We start from the raw sequence: 24610 nt of genomic DNA on the forward strand, positions 1-24610 counted from the left end.
AACTGTTTCAAACCAATGAAAAACAAATGTGTAAAAAAATGTGAGTTATCTTTTCAAACTCTTGTACCAAAATAGTACAAGCCCTTGGGCTCTTGAAGCCAAATCTGCCTTAGTCTTTCCCACTGGCTGGCTTCTGCTTTCAGGAATGAATACAGGGACCATCTATTGAGAAAGACGCTACATCGTTCTTTGAGATAGAGGATCTATACAGTAACTGTATTGGAGAGATTAAGAAACCATTCAGTATAGAACTATTCAAAGTAAAGAACCCTGAGATATGCAAAGCATTATGCAACTCTGATTGGCACATGTTGTGTTCTCCAGCCCAAAATAGTTGCTATTGTAGAAACAGCCTTTTTTAATATTCACATGCAAACGCTTTCAACACATACTGTTCCAGTGCCCTGTCTTGTAGTATTGTTCATTCTAGCACTAAACAGACCCAGGGCCAAAACCAGCCTTGGTGTAAATGAGTGCATCTCCTATTGAGATCAATAGGAACTGCACCTGCTTATACCAGGGCTGATTTTTGCTCATATTGCAAACAGTTCTACTGTGTATGTAAAATACATTAACCTTCTCTGAACATAAAACTTAGCTAGTGTCAGCCTAGGATTCTGCTTTTCAGTGAATGCTCATGAATTGCAGAACAATTACACTTCGAGTGTGAAATGTTTTATTAAGACACCTTGACTTCTCCATATTACACCTATACAGCCTGATTCGACTGTCCTTACTCATGTGAGCAGTCATACTGACTCAGTGAAAACTATTCAGGAGAGTAATGGCAGGAGGACTGGGCTCTTGGGCTTCAAGAATGCTTTTCCGTATGCAGATAACTGCTTAGCAGGGTTTCAAGCCAGGCTCTTCTGGCCAAGAGAATGCAATAACTGGAACAGCAATAAGATGTGTTATTAAGTGAGACAAGTTTTAATAGGCCAAATATAAGTTTCATTCACCAAGAGTCTTATCTTGTGAGCTGATTAACACTCCCATTTGGCCTCATTTCAACTGGCTTCTATTTTAGTCAATGGCAGAATTCCCACTGTCATCTCTTTATCTAAACTTATATAGTATGCATGCCATTGGGATATCTAAAGGCCAGATCCACAAATGCATTTAGCAACTTAAGTACCTCACTCCTATTTAGCAACCTAATGCCTATTTAAGTCGATAAGTATTAGGTGCAGTAAGAGTAGGAGTTATTTGTTTAGAAAGCTTTGTGGGTCTGGGTGTAAGTGTCTTGAGGAGCAGGATTGGGATGCATTCCTATGCTTTGTACAGGTTGAGTAATACACCATCGATATCCACGAGACTTAATTTCAGCAGAAGCAGGCACTGATTACCCTTTACCTTGGCCAGGCCTTCCAACTGGTGTCAAATCACTCCAGGCTGCGAAATTTTCCAGCTGTCTTTAACTCCCACCATGGGATCCCTGCCTCATTTACTATGGAAATTGTAAGATCATGCTGAATAATTCAGGTGTGCAAAAACCCTGCCATTGTTTACAATATATCTATGTTTGCTGCACCACATAACAAAAGGTAGTGCATCAAATACATATGAACAACTGTACTGGTGAAATGCTTATGTCAGATTGTAGTAAAAATTTTAAAATGTAATATTGGGAGGCAGTCTGTGTTCCTGCAGATATTTTTTGTAGCACACTATATATGCAAAAGGGGATGGAGTTATAGTCATAGCCTTAACTCTAGTATTTTCTAAATTTTGAGTGTTTTGCTGTGTGCTGTCTCATTGTGGACTTTTTAAAAAAGGAATATAGATTATATATTCAACTTATTGTGTTCTATGGACTGATGAATGACACTTGATCGAATGCTTTTTGCTCTCAGGATAAATTATAAAGTACTTAAGTGTATTTTATTACACATTACACTTCCTCTTCAGGCTAAATGTGTTTTGTCAAAACATTGATTTTTATTATCAGGGTTTATTGTATGAAGTCCAGGACTGAATTTCATTGTAGGGAAACTATGCAATTTGTCTAACCATTTTAAGGAAAAAGGACATCAAGCATATATGAACAACCTTATTGGTGAAATGAATTTGAATCCTGTTTATCAGCTTTATAGATACACTGTAGAATGGAATTTGATAAATTTCATTCTCTAGACCTCAGTCTGATTGCTGATGAGATAGGGATGTTATAACATTTCAGTGGCATTGAGCTGGATTCCTGCTCTTAATAAAGTGCTGATAATATAGACACTAGTAATTTATCTGTTACTTAACAGAAGTTAAATCAGATCCCATGAAATGTGGAAGAGCACTAAATGATATTAATAGAATTAATAGAGACTCCATAGAGACATGACCTACTTAATCGTGGTAAACACCCAGAGCCCTCCAGGGCCTAATCTAAGTAGTTTGGGCTTGACTTTGTTTTCATTTTGTTCTGAGGGTACAAGATTGAGAGTTATGAGACACAAGTTCCATTTTTGGCTTTGCTGCACTGTTTCTACATGATCAGGTGGGGCTGGATTACACCATTGATGCCAGTGGGAATTTACCTTCAGTGAGACCTTACCTTTCTGTGCTTCATTCATTTAAACTATGGAATACAGATTACAATCCATGCCTATCTTAAATGGGTGTTGCAAAGGTAAAATCACTTGATGTTTGTGGAGTGTGTTGGGTACTGCAGATGGTCCATGACATCCTGTGGCAAAATGACAGGCTTCTGCTACTTGAATTGAAGGAGAACTCCTTGGATGCTAGTTTTAGCAGGTTCCTCATTTTTTATCCAAACTAGTTGTTATAGAGCAAAAATCATTCTCATCCATAACCCCCCCGCACCACACACATATACAGGACATGATCAAAATCCCATTGAAATCAACAGGAGTGTTTTCTTTGAATTCACAGGTCTTTAGGGTAGACTTTTACAGTGTATATTGTCACTATACTTCAATATTAATCTTGAAATCAAAACATCATATATTATAGTTCTTGTGATGCTGCTGGCAACTACCCTTACAAAAATGTTACCATATTTTAAAGTAATGCCCTAAACCACTATGGTAATGCTTATTTTGTTAATAATATCTATAATGCTTATATACTTAGAAGCTATTATAAATTGTGTGTTTTGAGCTCGCACTGTTTATTTTCAAAAGTGCTTTAATTTGAGTCTTTAAGTTGTTAGTATGGTGATTTATTTATGGTATTTAACTGGAAGCTGAGGTGCATTAGGGTACGACTTCATAGAGCATAGGAAGGAAAGACATCAGGTGAAATCCTGACCTCAACAGCAACATTTCCATCTACTTCAGTGGGAGCCTACACTCTCTCTGCTGAGGGTTATGATCCTATGATTTACTCACCTGCTTAATTGTCTGAAGTGTGGGTGGTTTCCTTTACTGCAGTAGAACTACTCACAGTTAGTAATTCAAGGGCCTTTGTAATAGCATGTGTACAAACCTGGTAACAAATATTTTGATCTAATATAGCACTATGGTACCTGGCTTCCAGAGCCAGAACAAGCTTTCATCATCTATCTTTCCTTCTCCACAAAGAATTATGTTGCCTTTATGGTTGCAGAATAAAGCTAGAAATGCAAGACCTCAAGGTTAAAAAAAATCAGAATCTAAATTAAAAAAAGTATAAAACAACACTCTTACATTGTAAATTCCCATGATTTTTAAGCCAATATTAATATATATTCAGGTCTAACTTCTGATTCTCGAATGCTTGTGGTTAGTCATGCTCCTGGTTTGCAGACAGGCTCATATTATTAGTTCTATATGAGAAGAAAGGATAGACATCAGTCAAAAGACTGTTTAAAAGAAATCTATGGTGTTTTTTTTTATTTAAAGCTCTATTTGATGAAATATGACCTACCACCACACTTGTGCTAAAGTAAAAATTACACTATTAAAACCTCCAACATTTTACCTAGAAAAGTAATAGACCTTAGACTGCTGATGAATTTGTGCATCAGTCCTGAAGAAACCGGTCCTGAACTGATTTGCTGAGGCCAGTATTATGGGCCTCCTGCTCCACCCCCATTTGACTTCAGTGCATCAGTCTTTTTCCTTTCCATGCCTTTATAAATAACTTTTGTTTACAAACAAATATTGTTATGAATAAATTACAAAGAAGAAATATTAAATCAATATGCCCTCTTTGCCATTTTCTGCCTGACACCCTGCAAGGGGATTCCAACCCCATCTGTCCAGAGAGAGTTAAAAATAAAAATCAGAAAAGAAAACATAAGGAAAAAATAAAGAAATAGAGAAACAAACAATCTTAGAAATAGTAGCTGCCATTTCAACTTGTCAAGAGACTGTAATGAATGATACATTTCTGCCACCAGGTGATGCTGTATGAGACTATAAATGAGCTGCAGTCATGAGCCCTCTTCCTGTGATTCCCAAAAGGTGGAGAACCAAGTAGCCGCTCTTAGTTTCTTTTGTGATGTTCATCTCCAGAGAAGCCCCAGAAGTCCAGATGTTCTTCTGCAATGGTAGGAGCATTTCTGTAATGTGGCATAAATGGGAATGGAAGGGGCCAGCTGTGTTGTCTGCATCAAATCCCTCCCTCGCTCTCTCTCACACACTTGAGTTTTGTGTTAGGTTTCACAGAAGGGCTCGGTGTCACTTAGGCATATTTCTGGGTCAGCTTCTCAGTGACTCTTTCACACGTGCGCTGTTTCTTACCGGTGGCTTGCTGTGGGAGAATGTCACCCGCAATCAGTCATGAAGCTTAATTTGTCAGAAGTCTAAATATGGAATGTAACACATGATAAAAGCCCCAAACGGAGGGATATAAAACAAGCAAACAAATAAATAAATACTCAAATGTCACAAGCTGCTGTGATGGTCACCGATGGTTTCACAGTTCCTTATTGGTTGTATAGAAAGCCCAATGGATGTGAAGGGACCACAGATTTGTGTGAAATGCATGCAATTTTGAGACTAAATTATGGGATTTATGGTCTGAGAGCTATAAAAATCAATTTAAATTCCACCTTTAGCTCCCTGTGTGCAATTCCTGCCAAATTCCTTCCCGGCTACATGAGTATAATAGCAGAATTTGGCTCGTGATGTTAAAAGATAATATCCAATCTATAAGGATTTTGAGGATTTCTTTAAGTTTCTTTTCAGTATATTAACTGTGAGAATTATGTTCTTCCTTATGAATGTTTTCTGGGATTTACTGAAACTTCAAATACGTGTAACTGTGAAACGTTCTTTCGGATTCTTATAGTTAAGAACTTATTCTTTGTTTGTCTTATGGTAGCATCCAGGAAAGCTGATCAATAATCAGACTCTCTTTGTGCTAGAGTCTATGAAGTTGGCTAAGAACCACCCGCCCTGGAGGGCTCATAATGCAGTCTCTGACAGTCAGGGCATAACAGGGGGTAAACGAAATAGAATGGGGAAGGATGGGAGAATGAAGCAGCAAAACAAACACATAGAAATAGAAAAAGCAGAAGTTGTAGTTCATTATTAGCCAAATGAGTGAAGTAGTGACCCTTTCTCTCTGCAGGTTTTGTGGCCTGGCCACTTGTTTCTTTTAACTTAAAAAGGGGCATAAAAGGGGGTAAAAAAGCAAAGAAACCTTCTTGGTTGAGCAGGGAAATCCTGGAGAGCCTGGAGGGAAAAAAAGAGGCCTACAGGCTGTGGAAGCAGGGGGCTGCCACCAGGGAGGAGTATACCTGCTTGGCTTGAGCTTGCAGGGAAACAGTGAGGAGAGTCAAAGTGGCAATGGAGCTTAGGCTGGCAGCAAAAGTTAAGGATAACAGTCATTCTTTAAGTACATAGGAAGCAAAAAGAAGGTGCAGGGTAACTTAGGGCCCCTTCAGGATGAACTAGGGCAACTGATAATAGATAGGATGGCCAAAGCGGAGCTTCTAAATGATCTCTTTGCATCCGTGTTCCTGGATACGAATACAAATATGCATCCCATTGGGACCTTAGGCAAGCCCAGTATAGATACCAACCCACCAACTGGGATGCCCATGCCTGCTATGGGACAGGGAGATCCGGGTGATGGGGATCCCCTACCCTCCATAAATGCTGACCTCGTGAAGGAACACCTTGAGAAGCTGGATACCTTCAAGTCAGCTGGCCCTGACAATCTGCACCCCAGGGTACTCAAGGAGCTGGCGAGCGTCATAGCCCAGCCCCTGGCACGGATCTTTGAAAACTCCTGGTGCTCTGGTGTAGTGCCCGAAGACTGGAAGAAGGCCAATGTGGTGCTGATCTTCAAGAAAGGGAGGAGAGTGGATCCGGCTAACTACAGGCCCGTTAGCCTGACTTCTATCCTGGGGAGGATCTTAGAAAAGTTTATTAAGGAGGCCATCCTTGATGGACTGGCCCAGGCTAACATCCTAAGGGACAGCCAGCATGGGTTTGTTGCGGGTAGGTCTTGTTTGACCAATCTCATTTCCTTCTATGACCAGGTGACCTATCACCTGGACAAGGGAGAAGAGGTTGATGTCATATATCTTGACTTCAAAAAAGCTTTTGATCTGATATCCCATGATCACCTCTTGGCCAAACTGCCCAGTTGTGGCCTTGGCTCCACCATGATCCGCTGGCTGGGAAACTGGCTCCGTGGTCGGACCCAGAGGGTTGTAATTGATGGCAGTCGCTCATCGTGGTGCCCTGTGACCAGTGGGGTCCCTCAAGGCTCTGTCCTTGGACCCATACTGTTCAACATCTTCATTAATGATGTGGACATTGGAGTCAGGAGTGGACTGGCCAAGTTCACCGATGACACCAAACTTTGGGGCAAAGCATCCACGCCAGAAGACAGGCGGATGATCCAGGCTGACCTGGACAAGCTCAGCAAATGGGCTTGTTTAACACCAAAAAATGCAAGGTTCTCCACCTTGGGAGGAAAAACCTGCAGCATCCTTATAGGCTCGGCAGTGCTACGTTGGATAGCACTACAGAAGAAAGAGACTTGGGGGTCATCATTGACCACAAGATGAACATGAGCCTGCAATGCAATGCTGCGGCTAGTAAAGCGACCAAAACGCTGGCTTGCATCCATAGATGCTTCTTGAGCAAATCCTGGGACATCATTCTCCCCTTGTACTCGGCCTTGGTGAGGCCGCAGCTGGAGTACTGCGTTCAGTTTTGGGCTCCACAATTCAAAAAGGATGTGGAGAAGCTTGAGAGAGTCCAGAGGAGAGCCATGCGCATGATCAGAGGTCAGGAAAACAGATCTTATGATGATAGGCTGAGAGACATGGGACTCTTTAGCCTGGAAAAGCACAGGCTCGGGGTGATCTGATGGCCACCTATAAGTTTATCAGGGGTGACCACCAGGATCTGGGGGAACGTTTGTTCACCAGAGCGCCCCAAGGGATGACGAGGTCGAACGGTCACAAACTCCTGCAAGACCGTTTCAGGCTGGACATAAGGAAGGATTTCTTTACTGTCCGAGCCTCCAAGGTCTGGAACAGCCTGCCAGCGGAGGTGGTTCAAGCACCTACATTGAACACCTTCAAGAGTAAATTGGATGCTTATCTTGCTGGGATCCTATAACCCCAGCTGACTTCCTGCCCTTTGGGCAGGGGGCTGGACTCGATGATCTCCCGAGGTCCCTTCCAGCCCTGATGTCTATGAAATCTATGAAACTGTTCATGCTGACCTAGTAAAGGGGCACCTGGATGGGTTGAATGTATTTAAGTCAACAGGTGCTGATGATCTTCATCCTAGGGTACTTAGGGAATTAGCTGGAGTCTTAGCAGAGCTGCTGGCACAACTCTTTGAGCACTCGTGGCGCTCAGGACAGGTCCTGGAGGATTGGAAAAGGCCAACGCAGTCCCTATTTTCAAGAAGAGGAGGAAGCAGGAACCGGGTAACTATAGGCCAGTCAGTCTCACCTCTATGCTTGGCAAGATCTTTGAGAAAATTGTTAAGGATCACATTTGTGGGGGACCAGTGGGTAAAATGATGCTAAGGGGCAATCAGCATGGGTTCATAGCAGGCAGATCCTGCCTGACTAACCTGGTTTCTTTTCATGACCAGGTCACAAAATGCTTGAATGAAGGAACAGAGGTAGATGTTATTTACTTAGATTTTAAAAAGGCCTTTGACACAGTGACCTACCCAATTCTTATAAATAAACTAAACAGTTGCAATGTAGATTATTACACAGTCTGGTGGGTAGAAAACTGGCTTATGGGATGCACCCAGAGAGTGGTAATGGATGGGTCAGTTTCTACCTGAAGAAATGTGGGTAGCAGAGTCCCCCAAGGCTCTGTCCTGGGACCGGTACTATTCAATTTTTTCATTAGTGACTTGGACGAGGAAGTAGAAAGCACCCTGTCCAAGTTTTCTGATGACACCAAACTGTGGGGGGAGGTACACACATTAGATGGCAGGGAATCCAGGCTGATTTGGACAGGCTGGGGAAATGGGCCAAACAGAATAGGGTGCAGTTTAACAAGGATAAGCGTCACGTGTTGCACCTGGGGAGGAAGAATCACCAGCACTCCTATAGCTCTAAGTAGAACAACTGTGGAAAGGGATCTCGGCATCATAGTCAACTCCAAAATGAACATGAGTCACCAGTGTGATGAGGGAATAAGTAAAGCTAACCTCATCCTTCCTTGCATAAGTAGGTGCATCACAAACAGGTCCAGGGAGGTGATACTTCCCCTCTATGCAGCATTGGTCAGGCCGCAGCTGGAGTACTGCATCCAGTTTTGGGTGCTGCACTTCAAGAGAGATGTGGATGGCCTGGAGCGGGTTCGGAGGAGGGCCACTCATCTGGTTAAAGGCTTACAGAAAAAACCCTATGTAGACCGATTGGGAGACCTGAACGTCTTCAACCTCCGCAAGAGGAGGCTGAGAGGTGATCTTGTGGCCACCTACAAACTCATCAGCTGGGGCCAGGGAGAAATAGGTGATACAATGTTTACCAGGGCACCTGTTGGGGTAACTAGAAATAATGGCCACAAACTGGAAGAGGGCAAATTCAGATTGGACATCAGGAAACAATTCTTTACAGTGAGGGTTGCCAAAACGTGGAATTAGGTTTCCAAGAAAGGTGGTGCTGTCCCCTTCCTTGGAGGTGCTTGAAAGGAGATTGGACAGATACCTGGCTGGGGTCATCTGACCCCAGCACACAATCCTGCCCAGGGCAGAGGGTTGGATTTGATGATCTAATAGGTCCCTTTCAACCCTAACATCTATGAAACTGTGAAACTTCCTCACGACCACTTGTGATAATGTCTCAGCATAGGCTGAAGGAGAATGAAGGAAAGCTCTGTGGAAGTTTCTGCCAAAGATACTATCAGGTTTTCCTAGGTCAGGACAAACTTTCCCAGAAACTTTCCACTCCTGCTTCCTCCTTCCTAATTACATATTCCCCTCCTCGCCACTTGCATTCACTACTGTCATTTTTTTTAACTCTCTTCCCCATTGTCTGACATCTTCACCTCCCCCAGATAATGAGTTAACATTGGGAACTCTGCAAGACTGCAGATCTGAGACATGTTTGAAGTCTCCAGTGAGACTGCTTTGCTTGTTTTACCAACAAACTCTTATTTAAGCAGCACACATTAATGTAATAATGTAGACTTACTAATTATAATAACCCTCCAGGTCAAAAGTATAAGCAATTAAACATTCAGACTAAAGCCTCTGACTGTCATACGATGCACTAATTCATCCAGGTTTTAGAAACACATTTATTTTATAAAAGATTATTTTTTTTTACCCAGAAAACTTGACAAAATAATGTCTTTAGAGAAAATGCATTCAGTTATGATTAGCTAAACAGATGGGCTGCTTCCATAATGCCATAATAACTATCATACAGCATTTAATTCTCAAAGTATTATTGGGGAAAGTAGATTGTAAACTTCTCTGAAAAGAGGGCCTTTTCTTCATGCTTGTCTATAAAGGGCTTCTCACTATATTGCTGATGATGCTTAATGATGACAGAGTCAACACTGTCAACTATTTCACTTTACATCAGTAGGAGTATGATATGCATATATTGTGCATTTTCCAGTAATTGGATTTATGTGAAATAACGTTGGAAAAAAGTTGCAAGAGATATGGATGCAAAGGGTAGTCCATTTTATCAATATAGCAATAGATGATAGGATTACAATAACCTCTTCTGGCCACTGTGTAACACTGTCCAGAACCTTTCCGTGATCTAATTCCCATATGAACCAGAGTACTGGATCATTCCTAAATAAGCTGTAATTACTGGTTTCAACATTTTCGTCATGCAGATCTTTTTACCAGTTTCCTCTGATACCAGCTAGAGTGAATTTATGTTCATAAATGAGTAATTGCATTTCCTCTTGTTTATTATTTAGGTTTTTAACATTGGTATATAAGCAATTAAATAATTTTTCTCTTCATCTCCTTTGCTGTCTTGATTTTTTTTTCAAAGTCTTGATCTTGTGCTAGAAGAGCACTTGTTTGCTTCCTCTTTTGACCCTCTTTTGCTATTTGTTTTATGGCTACCCAACTACTCTAGCCAGCCACTCCCAAAGAATATTGACCCCACTTCTTCTGAGATGTAGGGCATCCAAATCTTACTACTTTTTCTCCCCATGGAAAATGGAGTGCTGTGACATGAAACCAAAATCCTCTAGTTTACACCACTTAATTATGTTGTGGTTCCTCTCCTGTCTGTCTTTGCTTGAAGGACAGAAAGGCCTTCTGAGAAGAATGATTAAATGTTCTTCTCCTTCAGTATTCTTTTGAGTTCCCTAATGTCACCTATTTTCTGGTGAGCTGTAGACTAACATTGGGCAGCATAGGTCTCCAAAAAGCAAATGAAGAGGAAAATACCAGAAAAACCGGCAGATCCTTAGTGAGATTGATGATATACTTCCATGTCTGGGATTTTTTAGCGTGATGAAATTAACCTATTAAAACTATTCAGTGAAGAAGCAAATAATTTGGTATATTACTTCCATGTGTTTACATTAATTTCTATATGTTTGTCTTTTAAAAACATCCTTCAGATTACTTAGAAACTTCTGGAAAAATATAGATTTTTAGTGTCCTTACCTAGGAGTTAACTGCTAGTGATTTTTTTTTTTACTGCTAAGATCCTATTGCAATTACTAGTCTTAGGTAATTGATATAAATAGCTCATTGGTTTCTTTATTTGACTTCTATTTCTGCTTTGCATTAAAAACATTTCTAGATATGGCCCTGAACTAAGATCCCTGATCTGAGTGCCCCAAGCTTTGGAGATGCTTCTGAATCCAAGAGCGAGATTTCACAAATGCATCCAGTCGTAAGAAGCCAAATCAGTACTTGAAGCTTTGGTATGTTCAGACCCAGGGTTCAGTCTTAATCTCTGTGGCTTGGGCCATCAACCCTGTTTACTCAGGGTGAAGTTCCACATTGCACTTAGACCATCCTAAGGTCATTTAAAACGTGAGCATCCTCACCCTAAGGAGCTTGTTAAGTTATACTAAGTGCCCTCTGAGTATGTCAAAGTTATGCCACTTCAGGTGAGGTGCTACCTAGGTGCTACCTAGCTTGGGTTAGGACAACTTTAGTCTGCTCCATGGAGATAAAGTCAGCAATTTTCAGTCTTCCAGCATCCCATACACACACCCAGAGCAGCGATAGAGTCCAGCTGTCCTAGCTTCTGGCCACACTCCTGCTTACCATGCTCTAATGGCAAGTCAGAGCTATGCAGGCAAGACAAGATATTAACCCTTAATGTCTGACTGCTCACAGCACATTCTAACTTGAACACCTCTTAACTGATTTAGTGTGGTTGAAGTGTAACATGCAACTTCAGTCTCACTGTATTGTCTCTTTGTATCTGTAGGATGAGCCCTCCTCCAGCACCCCTATACTTGCTGTGTCAACAGAGAAACCTGACTCGATTGACTTACTTTTGTGCCTTGGATCTCATCCAGGTGAATTTCACCTCAATTCCATTTTTTTTTATCACTAAGGTTCGTGTTATACTCAAACCAATTTTGGTCGTACTGAACTAAATGGAAAGATAAAACCTAATGTAATGCAGATAGAACAGGCCTTCTGTAAAGGTCTTGTTTAAGAGGTGTGTGGTGTGTTTCTACACAGATGATCATACTTTATCAGTTGGGCAAAGCACAGGCTTTTGACAGCAAAATGCCTATAAACTTGAAATGTGAGCAAGCCTGAATGGTGCTGGTCTCCTTGTCACTTGTATGTTTGACATGAAAGGCATATAGGCAGTGTAATATGTATAGTGGAGCAAACCTGATCCTCTGTACTGTGTCTGAGCTTACCTTTGAGGGATGTGCAGTAACTGGGCAATCCCTCACCTACAGGCCATGTTCCATGACTCCTGTTTTCCCCTACCATGCAAAGGTGGCTAGTGTATCAATGCAGTGTGCTCAAAGTTACTAGGCAAGATGCTATCAGGATCAAGATTACAGCCAAGGTCTCTTAATTCTTACCCCTAATCTATTAGACCACTGTATCTCATCCGCAGGCCTGTTACTTCACTTTTGAGCTTCATTATGTAAAAGAAGGACACTTGTTTTGGGTGTTAGGAATTAATAAATTAAATCAGACCTTTTGTTGAGTGGTGAGGGGACATCTACAGTATGGCTGGTTGCGGAGACCACAGGATGGAGTTGAAAGCCCTATTTTGAAAATACAGAGTACCGTACTTTCTTCCTTGGTGGGGCTGTCCGTTGTGGAAGTCCATCTTTCTTTGTGGGGGAGTTCCCCCTTCCTTGGACGGGGAGTACATTGCTAGATGTGCCAACAACAGCAGAGTGATGATGCTGGAAAATACTACCTTTCCCCATCACTCTGGATGAATGAGATCAGGGGAACTGTTCTGAGATGAGGTTTGTACAAGGGTGCCATGGCTGCTGACACCCCCTAAACAATGTTGAGGAGGATAGACTTGCAAGGGGCTAAGATTTCCAAAAACTCCAGGATACCTGTCGCCAGCACAGATCTTGGAAACAACCCCTCTCCCACAGCAGGCAAATGTCCGAATAACATTTCCTTCCATTTTGGGTGCCCTCAAGGCTACAGTAACATAATTTCCATGGGAGAAAGATGGGTGATTCAGCTGTACAAGGGGCCAGATGGAGAGCCTTGCGTTCCCTTCAGCAGCTCTGTGGGGTTTCTTCATAACACTGTTCTGTTCCTGCCTCTGCTCGTCTTTAAGCTTCCTCAGGTCAGTGGGAAGTCTTCACATGTGGAAACAGGAGCTACCAAATCTTCACTTGCTATGTAGGAGATGGTCAGCATTGGTCTCCTGCTGAAGAATATCTTCCATTCAAAAGCTTTTCTACTTTATTCCAGCTATGCAATGGGTCCAATAAAAAGATACCCCTCCTTACCACCCCCCAAAAAATCCTTGCCTCTTATATGTAAACACACCACATTCATTGTAGCCAATGTCAGAGGAGGAACTACAATTCACAACACAAGGTGCTTACATTCATTAACTGCCCTGAGTATGGGTGGACAAAACATGTGGGAATTAAACAACTCTTTCTCCTCTCTCAGAAGAAGTGAGTGAATTTTGGCACAAAAATGCATTTTAAATACCCACTCCTGCATTTTATTCCCAGTGTAAGATGTCCATCTGGAGCAATGTGGAGACCTGTGGAAAGTAGACAAGACAACAAAGCTTCCCATGCAAATAAAACTTCCAAACATTTGGTTGCATAATTTTCATGTGAGTCAGAGATCTTGAGATGACTAAAGCCCTTGAAGAAGAAGAATGTTATCTCTCTGTAAAGTGACAATAGAAAGGCAATAATTGCTCAAATTAGCTACAGAGGCTCCTCTGGGGTTTGAATTAGTCAGAGGGGCCTGTACAAGGACCAGGACGCAAGACTCACAGGAGAAAATTGACACCTAAGAAAAGAAGAACTATTACATTTTGGAGCTTGCAGAGGAACAAGCGTTAGATAAGCACATATGACAAACAGACCCTGTTTGATCTCTCTAAGAAGATTTGACAAGTCAGACACACAGGAGCCATAAATTACCTGTAATGGCAAAAATTACATCAGTTATAACCTTTTAAGCAGTTCTGGCTCATACTGCATCAATTCATAGATAGCAATCTAAGGAGAACCAGTCTCTCTCTACATTTCCCTTGTAATATACAGCTACAAGAGTAAGCTGTGTATGATTTTCATAAGACATGATAATCATCTAACGGTTATAGGCTCCATAATATGAACCTGTTTAGATAACTGGCTCCTACTCACCGATAAAGATATTAAACATATTTATTCCCTTAAAAATGAAATGAAGATGTGATTGAGATGTCATGTTTCGGGGTTCAGAGGTCTATAATCACCCAGTCATCAAACCCTTCTGAAGCGGGAAGTTCTGACCATGAGTCAAGCATACCAAACATTTTAGAATATCCCATAGAGAGCTATATTTTTTGTACACCTGTGATGATTGTTTCATTTTTTTTTTTTATTTAACTGCCCTTGAAAAGCGCATCAGTGCTGCAAGCACACACTGGAAAATATTACAGAAAGAGGGGTAGTCCCCTGTTTGTATAAATCAGTGTAAAGTGATGTCAGTAGAGCTGTGTTGATTTATGCCAGCTGAAGATCTGACCCTCCGAGTTTATAGCTGCTAAGGTTCTTTGTGGAGGCAGACTCAAGTCCTGTCCACACTAGGATAAGAACATAATTTCAGTCATGTCTCCCCTTCATGTTGTCCTGTTGTCCTCTGGGACCCCCTGGAGGGAATATGGGAGCTAGTACAGCTCTTGCCTAAGTAGCTCTTTTTTAGCTGAAACGAGTTTGGGAGTTGAGGGATAAGACCTTCCAGTCCTGGTTTCTCTTATTGTGACATGTCTGTTGCATGTAGCAGACATTTTTTACATTGCCTCAGTTGAGAATGAAGGAACTTGGCAGATAGGGGGATGGAGCCAAATTGATTTCAACATCTGTGACAGCATAGCAGACACTGTATTGCAGCCATAATGCTAATGTAATCCTTTCCTGGATAATCCAGATTTTGCAGGGTGCATTAGCATTTACTAAATTTTACCACACAGTACCTTGATTTGCAACTTGGAGATTGTTGTAGGGCTCTCTTCCTGTCCTCTTATATATGAATATAAAAGAGTAGCAGGTGGTAACCTGCAGTGGAAATACACTGATAAAACTGACTTTTCTAATAGCAGTGATCTGATGTCCTCTGTGATTTCTTTGGGTGCCTACAGATGTTTAGGGGAGGTTCTCTAACTCATGATGCTTTACATAAAGTGCTATGAGCTAGATCCTCCCCATGTCCCAACAGACATTTTGTCTGGTCAGAGGGGCTCAAGCCTGCCTCCACTGGCACTGGAGAGCAGGTGGGAGTGCTCCCAGCCTCCCAGGAAGTTGCCAAACCACCCTTCTCCCCATCTTCACCCTGCCTCCAGCTCTCTCTGGGGCAAAGCTGAGCCAGCAGCTTTGTGCTGCTCCCCTCAAGAGGCTTGGGCCAGGAGTGGTGGAAGTGGGGGCTCCCTTCTCCCAACCCTGGCCCAAGCCTCTTGACAGCAACAGCACGCAGCTGCCGGCTGGGCTTTGCAGTGGCCGGAGCTGGGGGTGGGGGGGAGTGGAATAGACGCCTCCTCACCTTGTGTGCGCATCCTGGCACCCCCAGCACCCCAGCTGGGATAGCTGGTGACGGTGCCTGTGAGATGAGGGGGGCACCCTGCCCCCCACCAGCTTTGGCCATGGCAAAGCCCAGCTGGCAGCTGCATGCTGCTGCTGGCAAGAGGCCTGGGTGGGGAGTGGGAGGAAGGGAGCCTCCACCACCTTGTGACTCCACCCAGTAAGCCTGGCTGGGGTACTGGGGGAGCCAGGCCAGGCCTGTGAGGTGGGGGCTCTCTCTTCCCCAACCTCCAGCTCTCTCTTCCCCAACCTCCAGCTTGGGCCTCTTGACAGTGGCAGCATACAGCTGTCAGCTGGGCTCTGCCATTCCCAGAGCTGGGGGGGGGTCAGGGTGGCACAGAGCACCCTTGCCTCACAGGCCTGGCTCAGATCCCCTCAATACCCCAGCCAGGGTAGCTGGGGGCCAGAGGGGAGGCAAGGGGGCTCCGTTCCACTCCATCCCCTCCTGCAGCTCTGGCCATGGCAAGCCTAGCCAGCAGCTGTGTGCTGCTCCTTCCCCTGCTGCGCAGGGAGACTGTCTCCTCTCTGTGGCAGCCCCACACATGTGAAAAATTAACCTTCAAGGGAACCTGAACAGAAGTTTCCTAAGGCGTTCTGCTCTACAGTGCCTTTAGCTAATAATTGATTTATGGAGGGTTATTTTTTTTGCATGATCAGCCATTTTATGCCACTGCTATAGAGTGCTTTATGAGGTCAGAAAGTACAAAACGTGTAATGTGTAAGTGCCGTTTGTGATCTGCTGCCCTCTTATATGACTTGCGAGAAAATATTGCTTGATTATAAGAAATGCCTCTCTATCTCTTTACTGCTGTGTTTCTATCTGATGCTATAAATAAATCACTGCAACTTTTGATACCTTTTACAAGTAGTCTAAAAGCTACTCACTTTGATCACCCAGGTCAGTATTCAGGCGGGGTTTTCCAGTGGCCGGGGTTCTCCAGAGTGACCTCATCCTTGACTCGAAGCAAGGATCTATCTTGGCCCAGTAAATTTGGCTAAAAAATGATCTGGTGGTGCCAACTTTTCACACGGTAGCCTTGTAATTACCATACTGTCACAGAGGCCAGGGTTATAGGCCTTTCTCAACCTTCAGGGGTTCAAATCTATATTAACCATTTCCTAAGACAGAGTATCCTAACTACCAAGCTTTTGAATGGCCTGGCTAGGGGCACCGCCTGTCCTTCCTGTTGTAGCTGGGACACTAGAGAAACAAGAATTTAGAAGTAAGGAAGCCAGTAGTGAAGAACAAGCAATAAAAGAGTTTTCCCTGTAGTCCTGTAGCAATCAAGGGAATCCTCTGCAAGGAAATTAACCCTAGCAGGGTGAACAACACCCCTTGGACAAGGCATCTCAATGCCTATGAGAACATATAAGCTTTCAAATCAACCAGTTGGAAGTTTATCAACCTAGTTTCAGCTGATTGAAACCCAGTTGAATGAAAGCTGTACAAGAACTGGATGGAAAGAACTGTCTGCAGACAGCCTGTGCTGATAAAAGCACCCAGACAGGGGGTCCCAGTGTACACATCCCAATGTGCTTTGCAGGCCCCCTTGTCTGCCTAGAAATGGGTGGTCAAGGGACTATGCCCCCCTTCCTAAGAACATCCTCTCTCTTAGCTGTCAGCAGAGTAGGTCTCCTGTCTGAGGTAGCTGAGATTCTGGCTGTGATAGGAGAGGTTTGCCTGCAGGTGGCTGAGGTTGCATCCCCACCATCGTGGCCACATCTGGGGCTCTGTCCATGGTGGGGGAGCTTTCCCTGCCATGCTGCTGGGGCTCCACAGGGAGCTCTGCCACTGCAGCCAGAGCTTGGAGCTCTTGAGCCCTGTGGGGGTCAGAGGTTTTCCCCTGGGTGACACTTCAAGCTGGCATGGCATGACACTTCAGAGGTCTCAAGTGCGGTGGGGGTGGGGGTGGGGACAGAATCACCCTCCTCTCCTCCCCTCCCCTCCTCCGCATGGCACATTAAGCCTCACACTTGCAGCCCTACATCAAGGGCAGCATTGAAATCTCAAGGGCTGGTTGGGGACCATGGAGGGAGGTGATGGGGGGAAGGGGTAGGTACAGTCTGGGGTGCTGGAAGTCAGCATGGCAGCTTCACTTACTTGAAAAACTATACAAGCATTTGATCGTCTGCTTGAACTTCACTCAGAGCTGAGTTAATCCTTGTGCCATGAGGATGACATTGTACCCACCACAGTTAGTCTATCTGAAGCGCCATTAATGCTTGAACACCTTGCATTTTAAACAGATCAGCTGTGATTCATCCATTTTGAATGTAACACTTGTACCTACTCTATATGTAGGAACCTATATACTTGTATTGAATAAGCATCTAAGTACAGAGTAGTTTAGCTCTGATGAAGGGCAGTATATACAAAACGCACTGTTTCCCTCTTAGTAACTCATAGAAGATAAGAAAAGAGACCTTACACTGAACACAAAGAATCAGATTATATTCTTATCCATATGAGTGTAGATCAGGAGTCACTATTGAAATCAGTAAGTTAAACTAGTGCAGAGGTTCCCAACCCTTTTTTTATTGCATACTTTCTTTCAGATTTACCAGTTGCCTGTGCACCCCTCTCAGCATACAGTTTATATTTTAACCACTTAAATGCCAATTATTATTATTATGGAAATTTAAATCCACCATTACACAATTTCTCCCACGTACCCCCCGGAGATGTCATGTTTATCCCAGGGCAACGTGAGCATGCTGCTTCAGTCTGTGAGCACACTGCTTTGGTCTGTAAGCACGCCGCTTCAGTCCATTCCCAAACTGGTCCCACCTCCCACTTTCAGCGCACGCCGCTTTGGTCTGCCCCACAGTATAACAACAAAAGATGATACTTTAACCTTTATTTACCAAACTGACTCTCATCTACCTTTTTCTGTTTTCCAAACAGAATATACAGTGTCCAGGTTAACAGACTTTCCTGATGCTAAGTGAAGTTTAATTTGCATCAACTTGTCCAGATTATCAACTTCTAAACGATTTCTAGACTTTGTTTTTATTGCCTTCATGAGGCTAAACCCTTTCTTACAATCTGCACTAGATGCTTGGAAAGTGGCACAGATGTCAACAAGTAATGACGGTTCACTAATTTGTTCCTTTTGTAGTATGTAGGTGACCATGTCTTCAAAGGACTTTATTGCCCCAATTTTCATCTTCTCATTAACAGTTAATTTAGAGTCTGCATATTGTTGCATAGGTCCTTCTTAAAAGTTTCTACAGATTTATTTAGCAAGGTGCTATATCTTGTTGCCAATGTTTTCAACTCCTCATGCTCAAAAGAGAAATCATTCCTGTTTGATGAAGAGGAAAAAGAGTTCTTATTGAAAATTGATCATTCTTTCAAGTCACCTTCTGGAAATCTGTTGTCCATGTGGTCACATGTATGCTCAATGAATTGAATAACTGATCTAGTGTCAACAGGTGATTCAAATGATGACAGCAAGGTTTGAATGTCTTCAGAAAAATGTAGTCTCACCAAGATACTGTGAACAAAGTTTGGCAATTCTAGCTTTGGCAAACTGAAATGCTTCTACTGTTGTTAGTGAACTTTATTGAAGCATTCTGCACAACTCAGCCAGTTCACCTATGACATAATTTAGTATGGCCAGTGCAACATGATACTCTGGTTTCTGCAGTGTGTCCAAGCAGTATTTGTGAATTGCGTCGTTGTCTTCAGCCACTGTTGTGTGCAGTAGTCCATCAACACTGTAATTCTTCATTGAGGCACTAACAACAAAATGTCTAGAGAGCCATCTGACCTCATTCAGTGGCCTAAATGAAACTGTTTCACACTCAGCAGCCTTAAATAGTTCTTCAAACTTAGATTTTTTTTACAGAAGACCTACTAAGAAGTGTGTATAGGGTCTGTAATAGAGTTGGGGGGACCTACTAAAAAGTGTGTAGTAGGGTCTGCATCATGGTACACATACCACAGTTTGGGACCCCTGCACTAGTTTATAGCAAGTGTGAGTGAACAGTCCAAGCTCTTATTTAAAGTCTCAGCAAAGGTCATAGATTAAAGCTAACCTAAAATATTTAAAAAATATATAATTCCTAATGGAAATTCCTAATATTCTTATTGTGACATGACAGCTGCAATGGTGCTGGAATTCTACCTGTCCAAATAAATATTACAGTAGCAGTATGTTTTGCCTCCTTCTTGCATATACATAGTGTTGCCTGATCCAATCCCAGCTGTCATAAGCCCTAACTTAATTGTGCCCCTTTATCTTTCCTTCAGCTTCCTGCTATGTCTTTGGTGACTGCTGATAATTTTCCCACCTTATATATGTTCAGTCTCTATGTTTGTCTGGTATCAGTGCTAACTTTCTTGTATCAAATATTGAGAATTCATACTATTCCTTTTGATATGGATGGTAATGTCAATACATTTGCTTGTTCCTATATTTGTTTCTTTTCGTGTTTCATTTTTTGTATAGACAGCTGCTTCTGCAGCCCCTCTTGCTCCCCTTCAAATGTACATTTCAGACATATTTTCCCTTTCAGCCCTATTGCTCTTTTTTCTAGCCAAACTTATTATTTTGCCACTTCCTGCTACATCTATTAGTATACTGTGTCAGACTCAGTGATGTCATTCTCCCTTTCTCTCATGTGTGCACATGCGTGCACGCACGCGCGCGCGCACACACACACACACACACACACACACACACACACCACTTTAACCTATGTCCCCATTGCTCCACTCAATCTGGGGATTTTTTTTTCTGTTCTTACTGACAGTCTTCACATTTCTTACATATGCTGAAATGCTATACTCTCCTGATACTGGAATAATGAAAGAGCAAATGCACACTTGTGTAAACATGCTGAAAGTGAAGTATTAAAGAGGCTGAGAAGGGACAGTGAAATGAAATACAAGCAGACCATCCCATGAGGCAAGTGCCAAATTCAAGCAGTAGATCAGATAATATCTCCACTAGCTGTTACATCAGTAGGAGACAACAGTGAATCAAGAATTCAGATATTAGAACAAATAGCACCATTTAGTCAATACTGTTTCTGGAAGTTGATACGAGAGGAACTAGAGAATTAGTTTCAGGTCACTTTCTCTGGCTAATGCTTAATGCTTCACTAAAAGCAATAAAGTATCATCTGAGTTCTTAAGGTCAGATGCTCCCTCCAAATTTCTGGAAAAGATCAAATTTATGTTTTGATTTAAACTCTGCAGCTCAGGCCCATTGCTGACACTTTTTTCACCTGTAAAGCCTTTAATGTAGGTATGAAAAAATCCTTTCAATGGGTAACAAAATATAGAACAAATCCTTATCCTTTTTCTCCCCCTTGTGATTCAGAAAATAAGTATCTTATTTAACTAATTGCTGTGTGGTGTTTATGTTTAACAGTACAAAACCTAGTACCAAAGGTATTGCAAATGATTTTCACTTATAGTAGGAAACAATTTCTACGGCTGGAAACTGCAGATCATTGTTCCATGATGCTTTGTTTTTCTGCCTTTAGTTTTTTTCCCTTTTGAACTCACTGTGACTTACAGCACAAGTACCTGTATTTGCTGATAGAAATTGATGCAACCCTCTTCCCTTAGGATAAACATTCACTCATTTTATTAGCAATAATAAAGCTATCAGATCTATCAGTAGGAATTTTTTTTTTGAGTTATCAGAAAACTGAACTCTTGCTACCCCAGGAATTTAAGCCTTGGGAGTTCAGTGGTTAGTGTGTGACTACTCTGAGGGAACAAAAGGTACCTTTCCAATTAAAGTTAATAGAGGGATAACTTCAGACACACAAAAGGAAAAAAAGACACTTATAAGTCATGGTGAGTTCAAAAGGAAAGAATTAAGGTAGACACACAAAGCATCATGGGAAGTGCTATTCAAGCTACCATGTCAAAAAGGCTGATTAACAGCAGTTCCAAGTCTACCTGATCACCAGGGAGTCTTACTGATAAAATTATTTCCCCCTCCAGAGAGAAGAATCTCCATCCTGAACTGAACAAATGTTTCACTTTTGTATAAGGATTCATGAAAAGGCAGAGGGGTAAAAAAAAAAAGAGAAAGAGAGAATAAAGGTCCATATTCACCAGAAGATCTGAAATTTATAGCTCGAGACTGTTTATCAGTCTTCAAGTTCTGAATGAAACTGCAAGTCATATGGCAGTGAACTGCATAAAGATCATTTCCTTCAGATTTTTTTAAAGTGGCTGTTTGCAAATACCAATGTATTAGCATTGGGTATAATAGCAATCAGGGAAATCTAACAACTCTGGCTATTTCATATGTTGTTCAGATCTTTTTAAGCTGTAGGGATTTTCTTAGAAGTCCTATACAATATTAGGCTAGATTCAGAAATTTCTGGGTGAAATCCTTGGATGTAGGTTGTATGTAGGAGATCAGACTAGGCAAGTGTAATGCTGAATTCTGGATTTAACTTATAATGTTAACTGGGTTCTAATTGGGTAGGGGGGCATTCAATTCAACGTGGACCAAAGGAGCTTCGATTTGGCCCCTGGGGCTTGGTGAGGGTCTGGGAATTTGGGGATGGGGAAAGCAGGTTAGCTTTTTGTGTGTTTCTCTTTCATGTGGATTGTCAAGCTTTGTTTTGTTTTTCTTTAGGAAGCATTCGAGAGTATTCAAGTGATCTGTACTGTCTGAGGGGTTTTCTTGCATCCTTCCTGTGTCTGTGGTATTGGTTGTCCACTTTTTCTCTCTACCTTTGGTCCTATATGCCTTGAGGGGCTATAGCCACCTTAACTACAGCCTTCCATCTCCTCCTGTGTTGCACAGGCTTCTTCCACCTTGTTGCATCTTCACTTGTCCCTTTCAGGGCAGTTTTCGTTATCTTCCCATCATTGCCTTGGTCTGATATCTTTGGATATAACTTGAAAGAGAATTACCCCTGTAACCCTGGCAGTGGTGTTACCTGGAGCCACATCCAAATTTTTGGGATCCTGGGGTACCACTAGGTCTCAGTCTACTCCTACTCCATCTGCAGGGTGGGACCACGCATTGGAGTCCTCTCCTGTGGTCCTCCCCACACCAGACCACACACTAAATAATGATTTACAATAATTTATGATTTACAATAACAACTGAGAGACTGACAAACGTAACATCCCATAAATAACAAACAAAATATATTCAATGAGCTCAATAATAATCTATACCAGCAGATAAAGCAAATACTTAGCATATAGCAAAAGCAATTATGTTATCAACTTTAACACTCAGGCAACTTATAACAGGTATATACACTTAATCAGCCAGGTCTCCACAAAATCACTCTGACCACAGCAAAGTAGCCCACTGTGGAGTGCTCCGACTCAAAAGAGGTGTGGTGATGCTCCTTTAGTAAAGGATACCAGGCAATCCTGGGTACTCATTAGCTGGTGGCTCTTCAGCCCCCAGTAGCAGCTCACTCAGCAACAATCCTTCTGCCCGTCGCTGTCTTGGAAGCAACTATCCTGGTAGCAGCCCCCTCCAAAGCAGCCCAGCTCAGAACAGCTTCAGCTACCCTCTCCTCAGCTCGTCTCCCCTCTTTTCCTGGGCTTCCCACCCTGGAAGTTACAGCTGTCTAATCATGCGCCTGCACTCTGTGTGCACAGCCTGGTGCCGAGCCTTGTCCCAAGAGTGCAAACACCCTGCCTGAGCTTGCAAGCTCTGACCAAACCCTTCAGTACCTTTACACCCCAAAGAGTGCATGAAGTCTATTTGTGCTGTGCTGGGCAAGGCATCGTTGGGGATTGACTCTGTGGAATATCTATTGATATGCTGTATCATTAGGGGCCCACCCAACTCCAGGTGGCCGGCCAACTTCATGGGCAGATCACAGGCCTGGCCACCATTTTCACAAGCTTTTCATGGTGGGGCCCCCTACCATACACGTCCGACTGACCAAGGGGCCCTGGTAGCCCCACACCTGCCACTGATTGGTGGAGAGAGCTGTCTATCATATGGTTGCACTCCTCATCAGTGATTGGCGGAGGGTTGTTGTCCATCATGCAGCCCCTTGCCACAGATTGGTGGAGTGGGGTGGGGGGGGGGGCCGCATGATAAGCAATCCTCTCAGCCAATCAGCAGTAAGGGTAGGGCAGCAGCCATCTTGCCTGCTTGCTTTCATGCTGGCAGCCCCTCTCGTGCCAAGCTGTGTGCCCAGGAGAACTGCTGGCTTCCTCTGGGGAGCAAGTATTTTTTTGTTAGTAAGATTTTAGGGGGTTGTTTTTTTTTTCTGCAGATTTCGCAAAGATTGCCTGATTTTGTGATTTCTGTAAAATCCAAGCAATCACGATTTGAGGAGGTCCCTGTGTATCATGAACTACCACATCAATAGCCTTTATTCAATTGCTACACTAGTTGGGAGTTGACAATGACTTGAGCAGAAGTCTGCAGTGAATACAGTTGACTTTGTTGTATTGCAGTACTCTGAGATATGGCAGGGGTTAGAAGTGGGTGTTAGTTCTTTGGTGGCTGTAGAGCAAGAAAGACTTTCATGATTGTGGTCTTTTTTACAACTGGATAGAAGGGGACGAAGGAGTCACTTTATCTGGCTGGGTAATTCAGGCTGGACATTGGGAATACTAGCCAAGCACATGAAAGATAAAAGGCTGTATTGGAATGACATCTCAAACATCCACATTTACAGGGCAGGCAGCAGAGGATTTCAGATAACAGATACTTACTGCCTGGTGAAGAGGTCAGCAATGTGAATCTCTCTAAAATAAGAAGTTCACTCAAAGGGTTACTGTTGCAGGTTTTAGGAAGAATCCTGACTTAATTGAAATTGATGGAAATTCTCCCATTAAACCAGGTTTTTCTTGTGTAAAAATTCTGGAAAGCCATTTTAATGACAAGTTCTTATACTCTGTTAACATAATTTCTCTTTTGGACATTGATTACTTCAATAATCATATTGCTTTTTTCTTTTAATTTATATTGTCTAAATAACAAAAGGAAGATTATCATAATTTTTGTTTGAATGTTGGTTCATCCACCATTTTTGGAT

The 24610-nt window shown here is 42.5% G+C and overlaps 1 long non-coding RNA gene across 1 annotated transcript in view; it reads left to right on the forward strand.

Moving 5' to 3' along the window:
* Nucleotides 1-4366: 4366 nt before the first annotated feature.
* The window catches only part of LOC149864487 (uncharacterized), a 40727-nt gene continuing 20483 nt past the window's right edge, over nt 4367-24610 (forward strand). Inside the window, exons 1-3 of the long non-coding RNA XR_016442534.1 lie at nt 4367-4486; nt 11158-11281; nt 11797-11887. This is a non-coding gene — a long non-coding RNA (uncharacterized LOC149864487). The remainder of the gene's footprint in view (nt 4487-11157; nt 11282-11796; nt 11888-24610) is intronic.

Source organism: Crocodylus siamensis, chromosome 5 (assembly GCF_052110815.1).
Source record: "Crocodylus siamensis isolate JL-2025a chromosome 5, ASM5211081v1, whole genome shotgun sequence".
NCBI classification, from domain to species: domain Eukaryota; kingdom Metazoa; phylum Chordata; order Crocodylia; family Crocodylidae; genus Crocodylus; species Crocodylus siamensis.